Source organism: Cervus elaphus, chromosome X (genome assembly GCF_910594005.1).
Source record: "Cervus elaphus chromosome X, mCerEla1.1, whole genome shotgun sequence".
Classification (NCBI taxonomy): Eukaryota; Metazoa; Chordata; class Mammalia; order Artiodactyla; family Cervidae; genus Cervus; species Cervus elaphus.
In genome coordinates, this window is record NC_057848.1 from 78,731,514 (window position 1) to 78,750,878 (window position 19,365).

Below are 19,365 nucleotides of genomic sequence, written 5' to 3' on the forward strand. Positions count from 1 at the left end.
CAAATAGATTCAAGGGTTAGGCCTGGCACACAGTACCAGAAGACCTATGGATGGAGGTTCCTAACATTGTACAGGAGGTGGTGATCAAAACCATCCACAAAAAAAGAATTGCAGAAAGGCAAAGTGGTTGTCTGAGGAGGCGTTACAAATAGATGAGAAGAGAAGAGAAAGGCAAAGCAGACACGGAAAGATATAGGCACCTGAATGCAGAGTTCCAAAGACTAGCAAGGAGAGATAAGGAGGCCTTCTTAGGTGAGCCACCAGGGAAGCCCCTTATCTAATAAAAGGGATTTCTCAGCGGGATCGCAAAGCGCTCAGTCCCCTCCTAAGGACACTGTCATAGTGCCTCTCCCACCTCCCGAGCTGGGGGTCACCGTCTGCTGCTCTCAGGGCCAGGGGGAGGGGGCACCCCAGCCTCTCCCATGGGGAAGCCACAGACTGGAGAACCAGGTGTGTCTCCCTGAGGATGTGATCGTACAAATTATTCACTCACCTTTAATCATCACCTCACACACTGCATTAGCCGAGAGACACACGGAGGACCGAAGAGACCATGGACCCTGCCACCTGGCCCCACCTCTGCAGTCACCAACATTCATTGGAAGGGCGGACGGATGACCAGCCCCGCAGGACAGGGCTGAGAATAGCCTCCGCAATGCCCAGCTCCTAAAAGCGCCGTCCGTCGGCCCCTAGGCGGCTTCCAGTTTAGGCTGGTGACGTCACAGGACGTGACTGAGACGCACCCTCCGCGATACCCAGCTCCACTCACGCGCCGTCCGTAGGCCTCGAAGCAGCTTCTGGTTCAGCCCAGTGACGTCACAGGATGTGAACGAGGAGCGGCCTCCGCAACGCTCAGCGCGTCAGTGTGCAGTCCGTCAGCCCCGAGGTGGCTTCCGGTTCAGGCCGGAAACATCACAGCGCGTGACTGTGATGCATCCTCCGCGTTGCCCAGCTCCACACATGCGCCGTCCATCAGCCCCAAGCAGCTTCCGGTTCAACCCGATGTCGTCGCCAACAAACCCGTCGGCCCAGATGAAGTCGCCTGCGATGGTGTTGGTACAGCCGGCGGCCGACCCCAGTCACTGGCCCCACACCCATGCGCAAAGGTAGGGGAGCCCCCACTGGGTCAGCTTCTCCAGGGACCAGGCCGGGTGGACGAGGACAAACTCCAGGTTCTCCGTGAGGTTGATGCCGGCCATGAACAGCCTGCCTGGGACAAGAGAGGGGCTGCTGTTCTTGGTGCCAGCTGTGGGGTCAGCCGCCCACGTGTGCAGTCACTAACCCACGGAGTCATGTGGCCAACCAAACCATGTGGTCATCGACTCACATGGTCACCCCCCATGGGGTCACTACCCCATGCAGTGATCCCTCCACATGGTCACCCACCCATGGGGTCACTAACATGCGAGGTCATGAGGTCGCCTGTCCACATGATTACCCACTCACACCATCACCACCCGCACGGTCACCCACCCACCTGGTCACCAACCCACAGGGTCTTTCGCCCATGTGACCAGTAACCCATGGGATCACCTGCCCACCCAGTCACCAAGCTGTGCCATCACCCACTCAGACTCTGGCCTCCACAGCAGTCAGAGATTCAGATGTCTGACAGAGACCAAAGTTCAGACAGTGGGGGCTCACAGGGGTTTTGACTCACAAATTTCTCCTGTTACAGAGGGCAGGCGGGCTGGACAGTGACCCAGGAGATGTCCACATCCTGACCCCGTGTGGTGGACACAATAATGTCCGTATGGATGTTCACATCCTGTCTACGTCCTGACCCCCTGTGGTGGACACAGTAACATCCCCAAGAATGTCCATGCCCTGGTCCCCATGTGGTGAACAGAATAACGTCCCCTAATACATCCTGTTCCATTTCTCCTCTTGAACCCAAAGCCAGCCCCATGCACTAAGACTTGCGTGTGACCAGTTGTCCTGGTGTGAAGGCAGCACTAACCTGGGTGGCTGCAGCCCTTCATGTGCTCCAGGTAGTGGATGAGGTCTCGGGGCTTCACCTGGTTCCCCCACCAGTAGGGGATACTGCGCCACAGTTCTTCATGCTGACTCATGGATGCCTCGTCCTTGGACGACAGGATGACCTGCTGGCCCTGGGACCACAGCTGGCACAGAGTCGGCACCTCCTGAGGGTTGAATCATCCAGGTACCCATGAGACGTGTTCACAGGGGTTATTGGGGTGCCTTGTGACACGATGTGTCAGTTATTGGGGGTGTCCTAGTAGCTACAGTGGTGTGTGGATTATTGGGGGTCTATGAGCAGTGATGGGCTGGTTATTGGGTTCTCTGTGAGAAGAGACAGTCATGGGTGGAATAATGGCATGTCTGAGTAGAGACACTAGTGGGTAGATTACTGGGGTGTCTGAGTGGAGATGGTGATGGGTGGGTTATTGGGGTGTCTTGAGCAGTGATTGGTAGATTTTGGGGGTGTTTGAGTGGAGACAGTGGTGGGTAGATTACTTGGGTGTCTTGAGCAGTGATGGGTCAATCATTGGGGTGCCTGAGTGGAAACAGGTGTGGATGGATTATTGGGATTCCTGATAGGAAACAGCGGGTGGATTACTGGGGCATCTCGAGGCGTGATTGATCGATTTGGGGAGTGTCTGAATAGAGACCAGGCAGGGTGGATTATTGGGGGTGCCTGTGACCAGTGATGGGCTGGTTACTGGGGTGTTTCAGTGGAGACAGTGGTGGGTGGATTACTGGGGTCTCGTGAATGGTGTCATCAGGTGTCTGAATCAGCCTCATGCAGTGAGCAGATAGTCTGATTACAGTGAATCCTAGTGCTCCCGCTGCCAAGAGCATGGGGAGCCTTTGGCCCCTGCTCACCCCACGGGGACACAGCATGTCCCCAGAGATGTTCTTGATGCAGCCCATCAGGTACTCATGCAGGTCCTCCATCATGCCCTCGAAGTTCCTGTATGCCAGGATAACCACCTCCAGGGGTTGGTTCTCCAGCCACGCCGAGATCTCTGTGAGGGTTTTTCCGGGCGGGGGTGGAGGAGAGGGGCCTTGTAGTGAGAGACAGGGGCGTGGGTGGGGACCTCCCCCAGCACAGCCACTCTACAGACGGGTTGGGGGATCCTGACACACAAAGACATAAAGCATGGCGCCTGGTCCCAAGGGACCCATCCTCTCCTGAGTGGCAGTGGGGAGCCATGGCATTGCTCTGGTGTGTGTGTGTATGTGTTTGTTTGTGTGCATATGTACATGCTCCTGTAGGTACAGGTGACCACGCATATGTGCATGTGTTCAGAGTCTGTGTGTGCACGGATATGCATGCGTGTGTGTGTGTGCACAGCAGCAGAGAGCAGTGCTTATAATATTGTGTGAAGTCTGTACTGCAGTGACTGTGCGAGGCCCGCAGGGTACATGCAGACTGAGGCCCAGGACAGAACCTCCAGACCCCAAGGGTCATTAGATTCTGTGGTGGGGGCACCGGGGCCAAGGCCAGAGTAAAACATTAAGTGACTTGGCCATATCGTCCACTGCAAAATCAACAGTGTTGGTGCTGCTGGGGTTGAGGCCCTGCTTCTGGGAACAGGGTCTCCAGGGTCACTGGTCACATGGAGCACAGAGCCCGGGTCCAGATTGTGGTCTTGGGGGAGTGTTCCTGCAGAGTCCAGCCTCACTCTCTTCTCAGGCAGTCCCTGGGTGGAAGCTCCCTGTGGGTTCAACAGCCTGGGCTCCAAACACCCAAGCTGGACCCTTGGACATGAGGACACACAAGACCCACAAAGGTCTGTGCCCACCCCACAAACAGCTCTAGGAGAGGCAAGAAGGAATCAAGGGGGGAGAATGAAAGGAAGAAACATCTGCCCACCACACAAATAAGACAGGAAAAAGCAAAAAATAACTTTAACATAAATTGAAAAGTGAAAGTTGTTCAGTTGCTTCCAACTCTTTTCGACCTGATGGACGGTAGCCCACCAGACCCCTCTGTCCATGGAATTATCCAGGGAAGATTACTGGAGTGGGTTTCCATTCCCTTCTCCAGGAGATCTTCCCAACCCCAGAATCAAACCCATGTCACCCACATTGCAAGCAGATTCTTGCCAACTGAGCCACCAGGGAAACCCTAATATAAATTTGAAGCAGAAAATGTACTGTGTCCTCTACAAGAAGTCATAATGGAAAAAGAAAAAAAAAAGGATAAAAAATGGGAAAGAAAATAATAGATTCTCTCCATCCAAAATAAAAGAAAAAGCAAAAACTAATATTAACATAAACTAGTAGCTGAAAATGGTACTGTGTCCTCTACAGAGTCATGATGGGAAAAGAAAAAATATATAATGATAAAAAATGAGAAAGGAACTCACAGTGCCCACCCAATCCAAATTAAAAGAAAAAGCAAAGACTCATATGAATATTGTCAGCTACACACAGACACTTGCCATCCACCTCTACAAGAATTAAATTAAGTGCTGCTGCAGAGAATGACCTTCAACACCCCTTGAAATACCACCACCCGTGCCCCCCACCCAGCACTCACCCCGGTTCTCTTGACAGTCATACCACTTGAGACCCCAGCACCAAGGCCCCCCAGGATGGAGGGACCCTGCCCTGGAGTAATGCAGAACAGAGGGACCCTGACACCAAGGGACCCTCAGAGCAGAAGGACCCCAGTCCTGCAGGACTCCCGGGCTCTGGAGGACCCCCTCCTGCTTGGTCCCTCCTCTGGGTGTGAGCTCTTAAGGCCAGGCTGCGGGCACCTGATGCAAGCAGGAATGAGGTTTGCCCACATTCCAGCCCTGGCTCTCTGCCCGTCAGATCCCCTAAGGAAGATTCTAGCAACCAGGGATCTCCCAGGAGGAAGCAATTACACAAGGCAAGAGCTGTGCTTGACAGCCTCTTGTCCTCTTGGGGGGACCAGGTTGGGATAGAAAAACCAGGAATATGAGTGCCCCTCAAGTGCGGGTACAGGAAGGCAGGGGCCATCTGTCCCTCCAGGTGGGCCCCTGCTCCTGCAAGCACCTGGGCCCAGGTGGGTTCTCTACCCAGTCCAGCATCCAACCCCTGGCTAACGTGTGCCAGTGACAGGACCACTGTTAGTTGGGTGCCCCCTCCACATAGACAGGGCCCCCAGCGTTGAGTCCTCTACATCCTCCACAATGACTGCTTCCCACCCCAACTTCTCTCCACCCCATAAAATGCCTGATCTACCCAGGAGAAGCACCACAGGGGAGGGGTGTGGGTGCTTCAGTCATCTCAACTCTCTGTGACCCCATGGACTGTAGCCTGCCAGGCTCCTCTGTCCATGGGATTTCCCAGGTGAGAATACTCCAGTGGGGTACCATTTTCTCCTCCAGGGGATCTTCCTGGCCCAGGGATCGAACCCGGGTCCCCTGTATTGCAGGCTGATTCTTTACTGTCTGAGCCACCAAGAAAGTCTCCCTGGAGGAGGTGCCGGGGTGCAAACACAAACCCACCTCAGAGGACATGGGAACACAACTGTTGCTTCTCTGGGACCAGGAAGGAGCTCTGGTGTCAGCTCAGCTGCACAAAGTGCGGGACCCAGCCTCCCCCTTCCCCTCCCAGTTCCCCCAGCCTCTGTGACTTCAGACTGTGATGCTCTTAGTACATGAGTCCCCTTTCTGGTTTCAGGCTGGTTCCAGAGTAAAGCCGTGTCCTTTCCTACCTTTCTGGGAGGCTCTCTGGGTGGGGAAGATCTCCTGGAGGAGGGCATGGCAACCCACTCCAGTATTCTTGCCTGGAGAACCCCATGGACGGAGGAGCCTGGTGGGTACAGTCCATGTTGTTGCAAAGAGTCAGACACGACTGAGCACAGACAGACCCTCTCTAGTTACAAGTACTTTCATAGTATTTTCAGGCTCTTTATGATGCCAGTGTTGTGGGTCATGTGTAGTTTCATTTATTCTTTTCCTTTTAAATCTGTGTCATCTGTTTCAGAGACAGTGTGGAGAGGTTCACACTTTAGCGGTCCCCTGGGGACAATCCAGAAATCCTTCCTTTCCGTCTCTGAACATGGGTTTGGACTAGCTTTATTTCTTTCTCTCTCTCTTTTTTTTTTTTCATATTTATTCTCTAGGGTCAAGGAATGGGAAGGAGGATTTACAAGTTCATAATATACTTTGATTTGATGATATTATGGAAGAGTGGATGGATGGGTGAATAGATAAGTGGATGGATGGAGAGAAGGATGGACAATGGATGGGTCAGTGGGGTTGGATCAGTGGATGGGTGGATGATGGATTGGTCAGTGGGTGGATGGATGCATGATGGATGGGTGGATTTATGGATGGATGGGTGGGTGGATAGGTGAGTGGGTGGGTGGGTGTGTGGGTGGATGGACAGATGGGTGGGTCAGTAGTATGTGGTACATGCACACAGTATATGACTCACCATGAAAAGGAGTGAAGTTCTGACACACCTTACATTGTGGATGGAACTTGAACACATGATGATCAGTGACAGAAGCAGACACAGAAGGACACATTTTACTTGCCCATTTATAAGAGATGTCCAGAACAGGCAAATTTACAAAGACAGAAGCAGATAAGTGGTGCCAGGGCTTAGGGGAAAGGCATCACGAATTATTATGTAAGGGGTACAGGAAGGAGAGCATCCAAGGGCCCCTCTGTGGATGGAGGAGGCCTGAAGACGTGGACGCCTCCTCCTTGTGGGGCCCGCACAGCCTTCCCCAGGGGGAAGCATCTGGAACGGTTGAGAGACCAGGTCCACTTTCCATGTCTGCTCCACACCCTCAAGAGAATTGCCGTGTGGGGGCCCCTCCTCCCATGGGTGAGGTGGCCAACATAGAACCCTGCAACTGTCGAGAGGGTGAGAAAGAGTCTAAAGCTGACTTCCATAGAAAACAGCACTTCCTGTTTGTCTAACTGTCCGTGTGCGCTCCCAGTGGGCAGTGCCCATGGTCACAGAGTCAGGTCAGTTCCCGGTGTCGGCACGGGCAGAGGAGTGTTGGTGGAGAATGGATTGCGTTTGCACCTTGAGGAGGTGAGCAACCTTCTGTCTGGCAGGGACCCTCCCCTCCCAGGCCACGGTGTCTGCTGGCCACCCCCTAAACGCCTGAGCACAGCAGTGTCATTCTGGAAGTGCCCGCCTGCCTGATCACCACCAGGCATCCCCAAGTCGAGATGCCCAGTCATGGCTGAGCTTTGCAGCACTTTTTGCAACCAAACTGGCTGGAGTCAAAGGTTCCTCATTTTAATTAGGTATTTCCGGTACCACTTACCGAGTTGTTTCGGGGGCAAGTGGACACCTTAAACTTTGGGCCCTCCGGGCTCAAGTGCAGAAGGTGCTGCACAAGCTCTGATGGAAAAGGTGGGTGGAAAGGTGAGGGGTCCCCAGGAGTAGGACAGAGTGGCTGAGAAAGCACAACCCCTCCTCAGGGTGGCTGGCATGTGTCCTCAAGGCAGGCTCTCGGAGGTTCACATACCTTCTGGGTTGAATGGGATAAAGTGGACAGAGAAGGGAAGGTGCTGGTGTGTGTATGTATGTGTGTGCAGTATGTGTGCGTGTGTGTTTGCTGTATGTGCATGCATGTGTGTGTGTGTGGTGTGCCTGTGTGTGTGCATGTGTGTTTGGTGTATGTGTGTACATGTGTGTGTGTGTTCAGTGTGCCTGTGTGTGCCTGCATGGGTGCATGTTTGGCACTGAGGCTTCCCGCACTTGGACCCGTCTTGCAGCCGCATCCCCGCCGAGCCGAGCCTGCGGGGCCTCACCTAGGATGGAGAGGTGGTGCAGGGGCACATCGCAGAGCTGAGAACTCAGCACTGACATCCAGTCCGTGTTCGCCTTGGTGGCACAAGAAGGAGCAGGGAGAGCTCACCTGCCAGCCCATCAGAGGTCGAGCCTGGGAGATCTGGGGGAGGAAATGGGGCTTTGCATAATTAAATCAGGACGTGCAGAAGACCCAGTGCTGGCGGCGTGGAGGCATGATTCTGACAAACGAGAAATGGCAGACTTCTCTCCAAGAGAAAGGAGGATTGGGTGGTGGAGAGGGGAGAAGAGCTCTAGAGACAGAGAGACTAAGACACAGAGAGAAATGGACAGAGACATGAAGAGAGACAGACAGAAGCAGAGTGAAGGGAGAGAGACACACAGGAGGTGAAGTGAGGGTTTGAGGTGGAGCAAGGGAGGGAGGAGACAGGGACCAACAGACAGACCCCAGCAGCTCAAGTCTGTTCTCCCTGAGGCTAGAGCTGGCGTGTCCCTCCAGAGGGTCCCCCACCCTCACGCTGTGCACCAGCCCCCTCCACTTGGGGCTGAGAGGGGCCCAGTTGAGCCTGTGGGGTCTCTAGGTTTGGGGGCTTCGCTTCTAGGGGCGATGGAGCCCAGGCACTAGGTCACACCCCCTTCACTCCCCAGAGGTGCTCTCTCCATCTGGTGGGTGTTGCTGCAGTAAAAGTGACTGGACAGGTTCCCAGCATGAAGCACCCACCTGAGCAGCTAAAAAGCTGGGATTGCCTCCGGTCAGGGTCTGAGTGTCCCCTCTCTCCTGTTGTGGGTGGGTGTCCTGGTGGAGCAGTGACAGATGAGTAAAAACACTATAGAGTCTTTACCCACGTGGGGACAGGCGTGGCCATCCCATCATGCAAGGAGATGATTTAAAACACAATCACCTGGAGACATGAACCATGACTTCTGAGTGGTGGCTGCGGACTTTTGTTCACCCACCCAGACCCTGATCTCACTCCCAAGCCTCTGTGCCTTGTCTTTCCACGTGGGAGAGGGGACAGAGCCCTCTTCATGGTGTTGAAGGTGATCTGATGTCCAGGAACCCGCTCCCTCACCCACCATCTCTTGGAAACAGCTTCTACAAAGACCCCTCCCTATAGAGACTCAGATCCTCACTTCCCTGACCCAGCCACACAGACCAGTTCCTCCCCAGGATCATCAGTCGGGGCTGACCCGGTCGTTGCCAGGACCAGTCAGAACATGGGCCTGTGACCCACTGGTTCTGCCTACCCAGCCCTGACTGCAGCCACTGTCCCTGCCTGGGCAGAAGCCTCCCCTCACAGCTCCTCCTGAGTCAGGGCCTGTGGTCCGTGTGCCATCAGGCCTGCTTTCATGGCAGCCACACGCCTGGGCCTTTATTTTTGTGTTTACTGCTCTCCACGGACAGGGGTTGTCCCTATTCTTAAGGTCCCCTCTCTATAGTAATAGTTCCCTTCTGTTGTCATAGTCCCCCCTCTACAGTAATAGTCCCCTTCTGTTGTCATGGTCCCCCCTCTACAATAATATACCCCTTCTGTTGCCATGGTCCCCACTCTACGGTAATACTCCCCTTCTATTGTCATACTGGCCCCTCCAGAGAAATAGTTCCCCTTCTATAGTAATAGTCCCCTATAACATCATAGTTGGAGAAAGGCATGGCAACCTATTCCAGTATTCTTGCCTGGAGAATCCCATGGACAGAGGAGCTTGGCGGGCTCCATGCGGTCAGTCCGTGGAGTCACAAAGAGTGAGACACGCCTGAACGACCAACACTAATGTCATAGTGTTTAGACCAATAGCCCTCTATTCTCAAAATTCCACTTCTACAGTAACTGCTCCTCTACTGTCATAGTCCCCCCTCTGTAATAATAGTCCTCCTTAATTGTATTACTCCCCTCCTATTGTCATTGCCCCCCCACAGTAATAGGACCACTTCTACAATATTAGCTCTTCTCTATTGTCATAGTAACAGTTTCCCCTATAGGGTAACAGTTCTCTATTAGAGAACTAATAGAGTAATAGTTCTCCTTTATTGTCATAGTCCTGCACCCCATACACTCATAGTCCTGTCTCTATTGTCATATTTCACTTTCTATTGTCATAGTCCCCCCTCTGCAGTAAAAACCTCTCCTCTACTGAAATAACCCCCCTAACTAATCATAGTCCTACTACATAGTGATAGTCCCTCCTCTATTGTCAGAGTTCCCCTTCTACAGTAGTACTGTTACAGTCCCCTCTCAGCAATAACAGTCCTCCTTGATTGGAGTAGTACACTTAAATGATAACAGTCTGTCTATACTATCCCCCTTCTAGAGTAAAAGTCCTCCATTGCTATAATCTCTGTCTACAGTAAGCATCCTCTTCTACTGTCATAGTCCACTCCCTGTTGTAATAAGTCTGTCTCTGTGGTAATAGTCTCTCATCTAATAACCTCCCTCTGTTGTCACTATTCCCCTTCCACAGTCAAAGTCCCCCTTCACTATAACAGTCCTGCCTCTGTTGTCATAGTTTCCCCTCTACACTAATAGTCCCCTTCTGTTGTCCCTACTCTATGTTAATAGTCCCTTCTCTATCATAATAGTTCCTATAGTAACAGTCTTCCTCAGTTTCAGTAGTCCCTTTCTATTGTAATAGTCCCTGTCTGCAGTTATAGACCCCCATTCATTATAATAGTCCCCTCTAAGTTAGTCGTCCTCTCCTATTATAATAGTCCCTCTCTCTTTGTCATAGTCCCCTCTTTTCAGTAACAGTCCCCACTCTACAGTGATAGACCACCCTCTACTATAATAGTCTCACATATACTAGAATAATCCTCTCTCAACAGTGAGAGTCCTCCTCTATTGTAATAGCCCCCCTAAATGGTAAGAGTCCTCCCTCCATAAATAGTTCTGCCTCTTCTGTAATAGTTCCCCTCTACAGAATGGTCCCCTCTATTGTAATAGTTCCCTTGATTATGATAGTTCTCTGTGTTGTCATAGTCCCTCCCCTACTGTAACAGCACCCACGGTATCAGAGTCGCCCTACTATAACTTTCCCACTCCATGGTAATAGTCCCCCACTACAGTAAAGGTCCTCCTTTATTATGAGTCCCCTCTCCACAGTAGGGCTTTCCTGGTGGCTCAGCTGGTAAAGAATCCGCCTATATTGCGGGAGACCTGGGTTTAGTCTCTGGGTTGGGAAGATCCCCTGGAGAAGGGAAAGGTTACCCACTCCAGTATTCTGGCCTGGAGAATTCCATGGCCTGTATAGAGTCAGACACGACTGATCAACCTTCACTTTCTCCACAGTAACATCCCCCCCACATGGCCATAGCCCCACTCTTCTATCATATTAGTCCCCTCTCTACAGTAATATTGCCCCTTGTACAAATTATGTCCTACCTCTATGTAATCATCCCCTCTCGAGAGTAATAGACCCTCTCCCTGAAGAAATCATCCTCCTGTAATAGTACCCTTTCCCCTTCACAATAACCCTTCAGAATAAAAGTCTCTTTTCTAATCCAAATAGTCAACGAGATGCAAGTAGAACACACAGCAAAACAGTATGTCAGAACCCCAAGCACAGCACAATGGGGAGCACCTGTGGATGTGTGTGCCCCGCCACATAGGGCTCCTGTGGTGTGTCTGTGTCACCATCCTGTAGACACCTGTGGGTGTGTGTCTGTCTTCCCTTCAAAAATGAGACCTCCGCACAATACAGGTCACCTGCCCACTGGGTGTCGTTTCCACAACTCTCCCCACAACACAGGTCACCTGCCCACTCCTGAGCCCTTCTGTCTCCACATACCTGTACTTCTGTTCCATCAGAATCTGGGTCAGTGTGCAACAAATGCTTAATCTTCCCATTTGGACTGGCCTGAGACGGTGGTGGGTTCAATATGATGGGAGGAATAATGTCTGATGCCTGTGGACACCAATCCTGTACTAGAAAGACACTGTCTCATCGTCCAGGTACATGTTTGTGGGTCACCTACTCTCTGTTCCTCCAGGACATCCTCCTGCTCCTGCACGGACACCTTCTCTTGCTCTTCTGCTGCCACCACTTCCACCTCCTCGATGATGACTTCCAGCAGCCCCTGGAGCACTCCACAATCCCCACCACCTCTCCCTCCTCCAGGGGGAGGATCCACCTGCCTCCACGGCCTTCCCACTACAGAAAACAGCCTCCTTGCCTGCTGGGTCACCTGCTGCCTGCAACTTCCCCGACACCCCACCGCGAAGGCAGGGCTCAGGGCCCCAGCACGCTGAATGCTCGGGCTAAACACGAAGACGAATCAGGGTCTCCATGAGCAGGAGGACCCTCGGACGGAGGATTCTGACAAAGATACTTGAGTCTGCCTGCCTCCGTGAGCATCGCCTGGGTCTCCAATGCTGTAAGCAGAGCTCCTCTGATTGAGACTAGGACGCATGATGTCCCCAAGCCTCCAGTCTTGGCCTGTCACCTCCTACCCGAATGACGTGAAGCCAGGCTCTGATCCAGGCGGCATGAGCTTGAGCTTCCCCACTGGGGAAAGGATAGGGTCCTGGCCTCTCCACCGATCTGCCTTCAGGCCTCACGATCTGAACCCCTCACAACCTCTGTGCCTCGTCACTTCCCACTCATGGCAGGACCTTTCCGCCTGGGGTAGTGCTGCAGGGGATGGACCCACAGGGCCTGGCCAGTGACGTGCTGGCCCCAAGAGAGAGTTCCTATTGGGGCAAACTGGGCCCCGAGCCCTCCCAGGAGCTGCCGAGAACCCCGACCGCAATCGCCCTGTCTGGGGACGCCCAGAGAGACCCACCTCCGCAATCCTCTTCCATCCCGCAGTGTTGTGGTCCAACAACCAGTTGAGAACGTTCAGGCTGCAGGTGTCCAACCTGAGGCTGGGAGCTCCCCATCTGTCGTCAGAGACCCAGTGGACTCGAGGGGGTATGCATGCCCTATATCCTGGAGGAGGACCGGGGAGACAGGGAAGAAGATTCAGGTAGGAGGAGCATCCGCTCCCTCTCCCGCCCACCCACACCACCCTGGGAGCCAGGTCGTACTAGCAATGCCAGAGTGGTACTCCTTAATGATCACTGTGTTCCTGAGGGACGGGGTTGTCCCAAAAGGACAACAACAGCTTGCAGCGGGAGTGGGGAGGGCCTAGTTACCGCACCTGCCAGGACCAACCAGGAGGATGGACAAGGTGAAGGTGCAGCTTTCAGGGTCCTCAGCTTGCCTGCCAGGCAGGTATCAGCATCTTGCATTTTTCCTTTCCAAAGGCTCACACCGAACCCATGCACCCGAGTTATAGGAGCCCCCCACCCCCTGGTGCCTGCCTAGCGCCCCCACCCACCTGCCCTCAGGCTCCCTCCCGCCCCTTCAAGTCCATCATTTTGTTCAGCACCTCTTCATCATGGGCGCTGCTCATGACGGGCACCTGGCACGGGTTCATAATCTGCTTTAGGTCAAGGGGCCAGGCATGCCACATACCGGGCATGCAAGAGTCTTGAGTGAGAGGGTTAGGCTCAGGCATCGTGAGGACTGCAGAAAAGGCTTCTGCAGCCAGGGCTCTGGGTACTACCGCTTGCCCAGTTGCCACAATGACAGCCCCAGCCCCTGCCGTACCCTCAGACCTGCTCATCCCTCTGGGCCCCCTGTGGTGCACTGAGAACGTGGTCTTCATCCCCCAAGGGAGGATCTGTTTCTGACTGTGCCTGATGTACGCCTGGTGTGTGTGTCCTGGGTCCTGGCATGTCACTTGCTTAAAACTTGAGGATCTGCATTCCCTGCTGCATGCTTGCTCTAGAGGCAATTGCATGTGTCCTCGCAATTAGCAAGAGAGCCCCGGGTCTTGGGCCTGTTTCCTGTCTTCCCAATCAGTGGCATGGATGTACTGGAGTCATGTAGCACACTCTCTCTGGTCACTGATGACACACATTCCCCACCAATGTGTGTGGGGATGCGAACCAGAATGAGCCTCCCGTAGTCCTTTGCTCAGACACCTACAGGCAGAGAGATCCCCAGATCTGCTGACACTGTGCCTGTGGAGATGACAACTCGCCCTGCCCCCAATCCCCTTGCCCCCAGATTCGTGTGTCCCCCCTCTATAGGCTGGTGCCCTCAGCCCCACCCCTTCTCTTGCTGCTGATTCTTCTCCTCGTCCTGAGCATCTGACCCCCAAGTCGCAGTGGTCAGGATATGGGATTTGCCCAGAAGCCAGCAAGGCCCTGGATGATGGCACTTCTCTGATGCAAGGGACGGTTTCCCCTTGGTGGTCCTTCCTCCGTAGCCGCACAGTGGCTCTTCGGTCCTGCTCTTTGGCATAGCTCAGCTCCACCTGCAGGGCCGCCAACGCCCCCAGCGCCTCTATTGGGGGCTGGTACCTTGAGGCCCCAGTCCTTGGATGTTCCTGGCCCTGCTTCTCCGGCCCCTCTTCCCGCTCCTGCACGGACACCTTCTCCTGCTCCTCTGCCGCCACCACTTCCACCTCCTTGATGATGTCCTCCACCAGCCCCTGGAGCACTCGGCGATCCCCACCACCTCTCCCTCCTCCAGGGGGAGGCTCCTCCTGCCTCCACGGCCTCCCAGCTGCAGAAGGCAGCCTCCTCGCCTTCTGGGCCACCTGCTGCCTGCAATCTCCCCGAGGGCCCCACCGCGCCAGCAGTTCTCAGATCCCCGGCACCCTGAATGCTCGGGCTCACTCCAAAGAGAACCCTGGGTCTCCGTCAGCAGGAGGACCCAGGGAAGGATGATTCTGACAGAGGTGCTTGAATCTCCCTGCCTCCGTGAGCATCGCCTGGGTCTCGCATGCTGTAAGCAGAGCTGCTCTGAATGAGACTAGGATGCATGACGTCTCCAAGCCTCCAGTCTCAGCCTGTCACCTCCTACCCGAATGACCTGAAGCCAGGCTCTGATCCAGGCGGCATGAGCTTGAGCTTCCCCACTGGGGAAAGGATAGGGTCCTGGCCTCTCCACCGATCTGCCTTCAGGCCTCATGATCTGATCCCCTCACAACCTCTGTGCCTCGTCACTTCCCACTCATGGCAGGACCTTTCCGCCTGGGGTAGTGCTGCAGGGGATGGAGCCACAGGCCCTGGCCAGTGACGTGCTGGCCCCACGAGGGAGTTCCTGATGGGGCCATCTGGCCCCTGAGCCCTCCCAGGGGCTGCCGAGAATGCCGACCTCAATCTCCGTCTGGGGTCACCCAGGGAGACCGCACCTCCGAATCCTCTTCCATCCCACAGAGTTGTGGTCCAACAACCAGTTGAGAACTTTCAGCCTGCAGGTGTCCAGCCTGAGGCTGGGAGCTCGCCATCCGTTGTCAGAGAACCAGTGGACTTGAGAGGAAATACATGCACTGTATCCTGGAGGAGGACCGTGGATTCAGGGAAGAAGATTCAGTTAGGAGGAGCATCTGCTCCCTCTCCCGCCCACCCACACCACCCTGGGAGCCAGGTCGTACCAGCAATTGCAAAGTGGTACTCCTTAATGATCACTGTGTTCCTGAAGGACACGGTTTTCCCGAAAGGACAATACCAGCTTGCAGCGGGACTGGGGAGGGCCCAGTTCCCGCACCTCCCAGGACCAACCAGGAGGATGGACAAGGTGAAGGTGCAATCTCTCAGGGTCCTTAGCTTGCCTGCCATGCAGGCATCAGCATCTTGTGTTTTTCCTTTCCAAATGGTCAAACTGAACGCCAGCACCCAGGTTATAGGAACCCCCTCCCCCACGTGCCTGCCTAGCGCCCCCACCCACCTGCCCTCAGGCTCCCTCCAGGCCCTTCAAGTCCATCACGTTGTTCGTCTTTGTTTACGTCTGCTGGGACCCTTTCCTCTGTGGGGATGCAGGTAGGTGTCCCTGGTGGCCTTCAGGTGCTGTGTTCACACAGCCACCAGTGGAGATCTTGTGGAATCAGCACTTGTGCACCTGGACCTGCCATGGATGCAGGGAGCAGCTCAGGCCTGCCCCGGCCCCCATGTGCACCCAGAAATCCCACAGCTGCTAGGCCCAACCTGTCCCAGCCACAGAGCCCCCGATGTCCACTTGCATGTTCCGAATGTGCCACTTGGACAGAGCCAGAGGCAGTGGTAGAGATCAGCCCATGGCACAGCCACAGGAGGCTCATTTCAGCTGTTCCTCTGCGGGTGAGGGCCCTGCTGGTGCTGGAGTGCTCCCAGAGCTCGTGGAGCCAGTGCTGTGCTGGATGAGAGAGGAAGAGCCTAATGGGCTCCCCACTCTGTCTTTCACACACCCCTTAACTTCAGGTCTTTGCTTCTACAATAGCCTGAGCGTCTTCCATGCCACCCCAGTTGGCTCTCCTGGGATCTCTGCTCTGCCTGCTACGTGCTCCTCTCACTCTCTGAAGACCCCCTCTCTGTCCCAGCTGGTGTCCCCTTTGGAGAGGGCCTATCCATGGGGCTGGAACCTGTCCTCTCTCAGAGCTTCTTCCCAGGGTGCCGGGCCCGTCCTTCTCCCCTTTTTATCCCCCCTTTCATCTTACTGTGTTACATGGAGATCTTTCTAGTGCTCTTTGTTGCCTGAGATTTCCCACCAGGAGGTATTGTGAGAACTGTTCCATGTGCAGATGTATTTGTGGGAGGAGGTGAGTTCTGTGTCCTTCTGCCATCTGGCTTCAAAGTCTCATACTTGTCTACACAGAGGAGTGATATGATCCTGCTCTTGTTCTAATACCAAGTGTGCCGTCTTCAGTGGCATCCCTGTTTCTCCAACCCGTTTGCAAAGTAAGACAGTGGAGACCAGCCACACCAGCTCACTGTACACTGGAAATATGCCTGGTGTGAAAGATGGGCTCAACCGTCAATCATAGTTAACGTTAACTTTAAAAAAAGCCCTATATTTAAAATAACTTGGGTATGTGAATCTACTTTTTGAAGTGTAAGTGGTGTGAAATCTGAAATATTTTTAAAAATTTAAAATATATTACTTACTAATGAAATAGCACTTTGGATATGTGTAGAAGCTAAAATCTAAGAGCTACTAGAAACTTTAAAATTACATATGTGGTCAACATTATACTTCTACTAAATCTTGATTCAGACCAAACAACAGGACAAAAAAGACTTCCTTTCTTATGAGAAATAATTTTATAACCTAATTGACCTAACAAGTTGATTTACTTTATCTTTTTCTTAAATCTTCATATGTAATTTCCTCTGATCCTCCAAGTCACTGTTCAGCAGCTGTGCAGGCCTTGGAGTTTTTAAGGAGTATTTCCTGGCAGCTCTTGAAAAAACACTCACTGAAAGGTTAATCAAGTCAGTCAGACTTGCATGGTGCTTAAACAAACCCCTTTCTTCACTGAAGACTAAACAGATGCATACACTCTACCCAGAGGCTTTTATGCCATTATCATGTTCACTTTTCTTCAAGGGTATAAGAAGCAGGCCCATACTCTGAATACTGTGCAATCAACATTTTGCGTCCACACATGAAACTCCTCTTTACTTTCAGGACCTTACTGTTACTAAATTTATTCACATTAACATTCATTCCAATTGTGGTTCATGAGAAGACAGTCAGTTCTGTAGGTAGGTTTGTTTGCTTAGGTACAAAAGTAGGAACTGAAAAGGACACACATTGTGAGATAGTCTGTTAAAGATGCAAGTGCCAACTGGGTGTGTTGTAAAGAGCTTTATAGATTGATGTTTCTAGAAGGCCATCAGCGTGTCATCCACGTGTGCTGAGAGACTTAACGCTGCCCACATGGTAAGAGACGGGTCACGGGAAAGTCACCACAGTCCAGGGCCTAGAGCACAGGTGAGGTCACAGGTGTGGACCCTCACTTCACAACTGTGACACTGAGTGGTGATTTGCAGGACTGACTTCACGTGGCTCCAGGTCAGAGCCGGGAGGACATCCCACGTAACTAAGTGATGCCGAAGCCTTACGGCAATGCTGACCACTCCTGTGACGTGGAAGTCCTATGGTGATTAATGCACGTGCTCCACCTAAACTGCGTTCGGGAATTAAACTGCAGAGATTACACAACTGGAGAACAGACTGGAGCCAATTACAGCTCCCTTTAGGAAAACACCTCAGCAGTTGCCGTGGAGGCAAATTCAGTGTCTGAGGAGCACACTGATGGGCGGTGACATCGGGGCAGGGCTGAACCTCTGTGACAGCACTGGTCTTGAGCACACTAGTACCTGTAGTATATTAAACACACTCGTATGTCAGTAGTCACTGGTAAGACGATGGTCTCCACTTATGTTTTTGTACCTACAACCCAACAGGAAGTGTATTAGAACCATATCTGGAACAAAAGCAGGAGAGATGTGGGTTTCTCTGGTATTAATGACTCTGGCTGGTCTGTGCCTGTTGTAATAACTGCTAATGTTCTGAACATAGCTCTGCTCAGGAGTCTATGTCTCACCTTGATAGAAAATGGTCAGGGGGCTTCCCTGGTGGCTCAGTGGTGAAGAATCTGCCTGCCAATGCGGGAGACACGGGTTCGTTCCCCGGTCCGGGAAGATAACCACATGCCAAGGGTCAACCAGGCCCATACACCACAACGAGTGAGCCTGTGCTCTAGAGCCCAGGAGCTGCAACTCCTGAAGCCTGCGTGCCCTGGGGCCCGTGCTCCACGACAGGAGAGGCCGCCGCTGTGAGAAGTCTGCACACCGCATCTGAAGAAAAGCCCGCATGGCGACAGAGAACCAGCACAGTCAAAAAAAGTTAAATAAATATTTTAAAAAAAAAAAAATGGTCAGGAAAAAATTCTACTAGAAAATATTTTGCCTGGAAATTACTTAAAATGTGATCCAGCTTAATGAAAACCCTATAAACTATACAGGAAATATGTCACAATAAAGGATCACTCAATTCTAAGTAAAGTTCAAAAGTACATTAATTTAAAATGTGGGAACATTTTCGATATAAAATAAAAGAGTATAAGAAAAATGTACAAAACGTTTCAAATCTTCAACATCCATAATTTAGAGATAGCAAGGTCTTTATTTGCATCATTTTATTTTCAGCTAAAGTTCCATTAACAGTTTTGTGAAAACATTTAAAAACTTGACAAATGAATCATAAAACCAATGTGGGCTCTTAAAAGTCGTATAACACAAAATATGATTTATGTTTCCTCAGAATAAAATTACACATCTTAAACATATTTAATATATTTGTCTTCCTGCATAAAAATGCTTGTCTCAAAGAAAGCAGCTGGAAAACAAGGGCATCTGAGGGAGCAGGGCCTAGGGCAAGCCTGCACTGCTCTTGGCACCAGCCCAGGTGCATCAGTTAAATTTATATGTAGGCGTGTTGAGGAAAACAAGTTCCCACAGCAGTGTGGACCAGTGTCAACACCCAACAAGGTCCCCGAGTTCAGATTAAGAGCCCCAGGTGCCCAAAGCCCCACCACAGAAAACCAGCCCCTCCCTTCTTCTGCAGGGCACATGCCAGGCCCTGCAGCCCAGGCCACTGCCTGCGGCAGGACGACACGGCTGCTCTCAGGCTGCAGACGCGAGGAGAGGCCCAAGAGGTCACCCACAGATGGCTCAGGTAAACTTTACACCAAGTCTTCCTTCCACAAGGAAAAGCAGTGCAGAACGGGCATTCAGATCTAAACATGTAGGGTGAGAGAGCCTGGAAAGATGTAAGAGCACCTACTTTAGAAGAACAGTCTACGAAATTAAATGGGCCTCTCAGCGATTCTATCAC

At 52.6% G+C, this 19,365-nt stretch overlaps 1 pseudogene; it reads right to left on the reverse strand.

Annotated features, from left to right (window-relative positions):
• Positions 1–875: 875 nt before the first annotated feature.
• LOC122690386 lies at positions 876–7,779 on the reverse strand (annotated as a pseudogene).
• Positions 7,780–19,365: the final 11,586 nt, after the last annotated feature.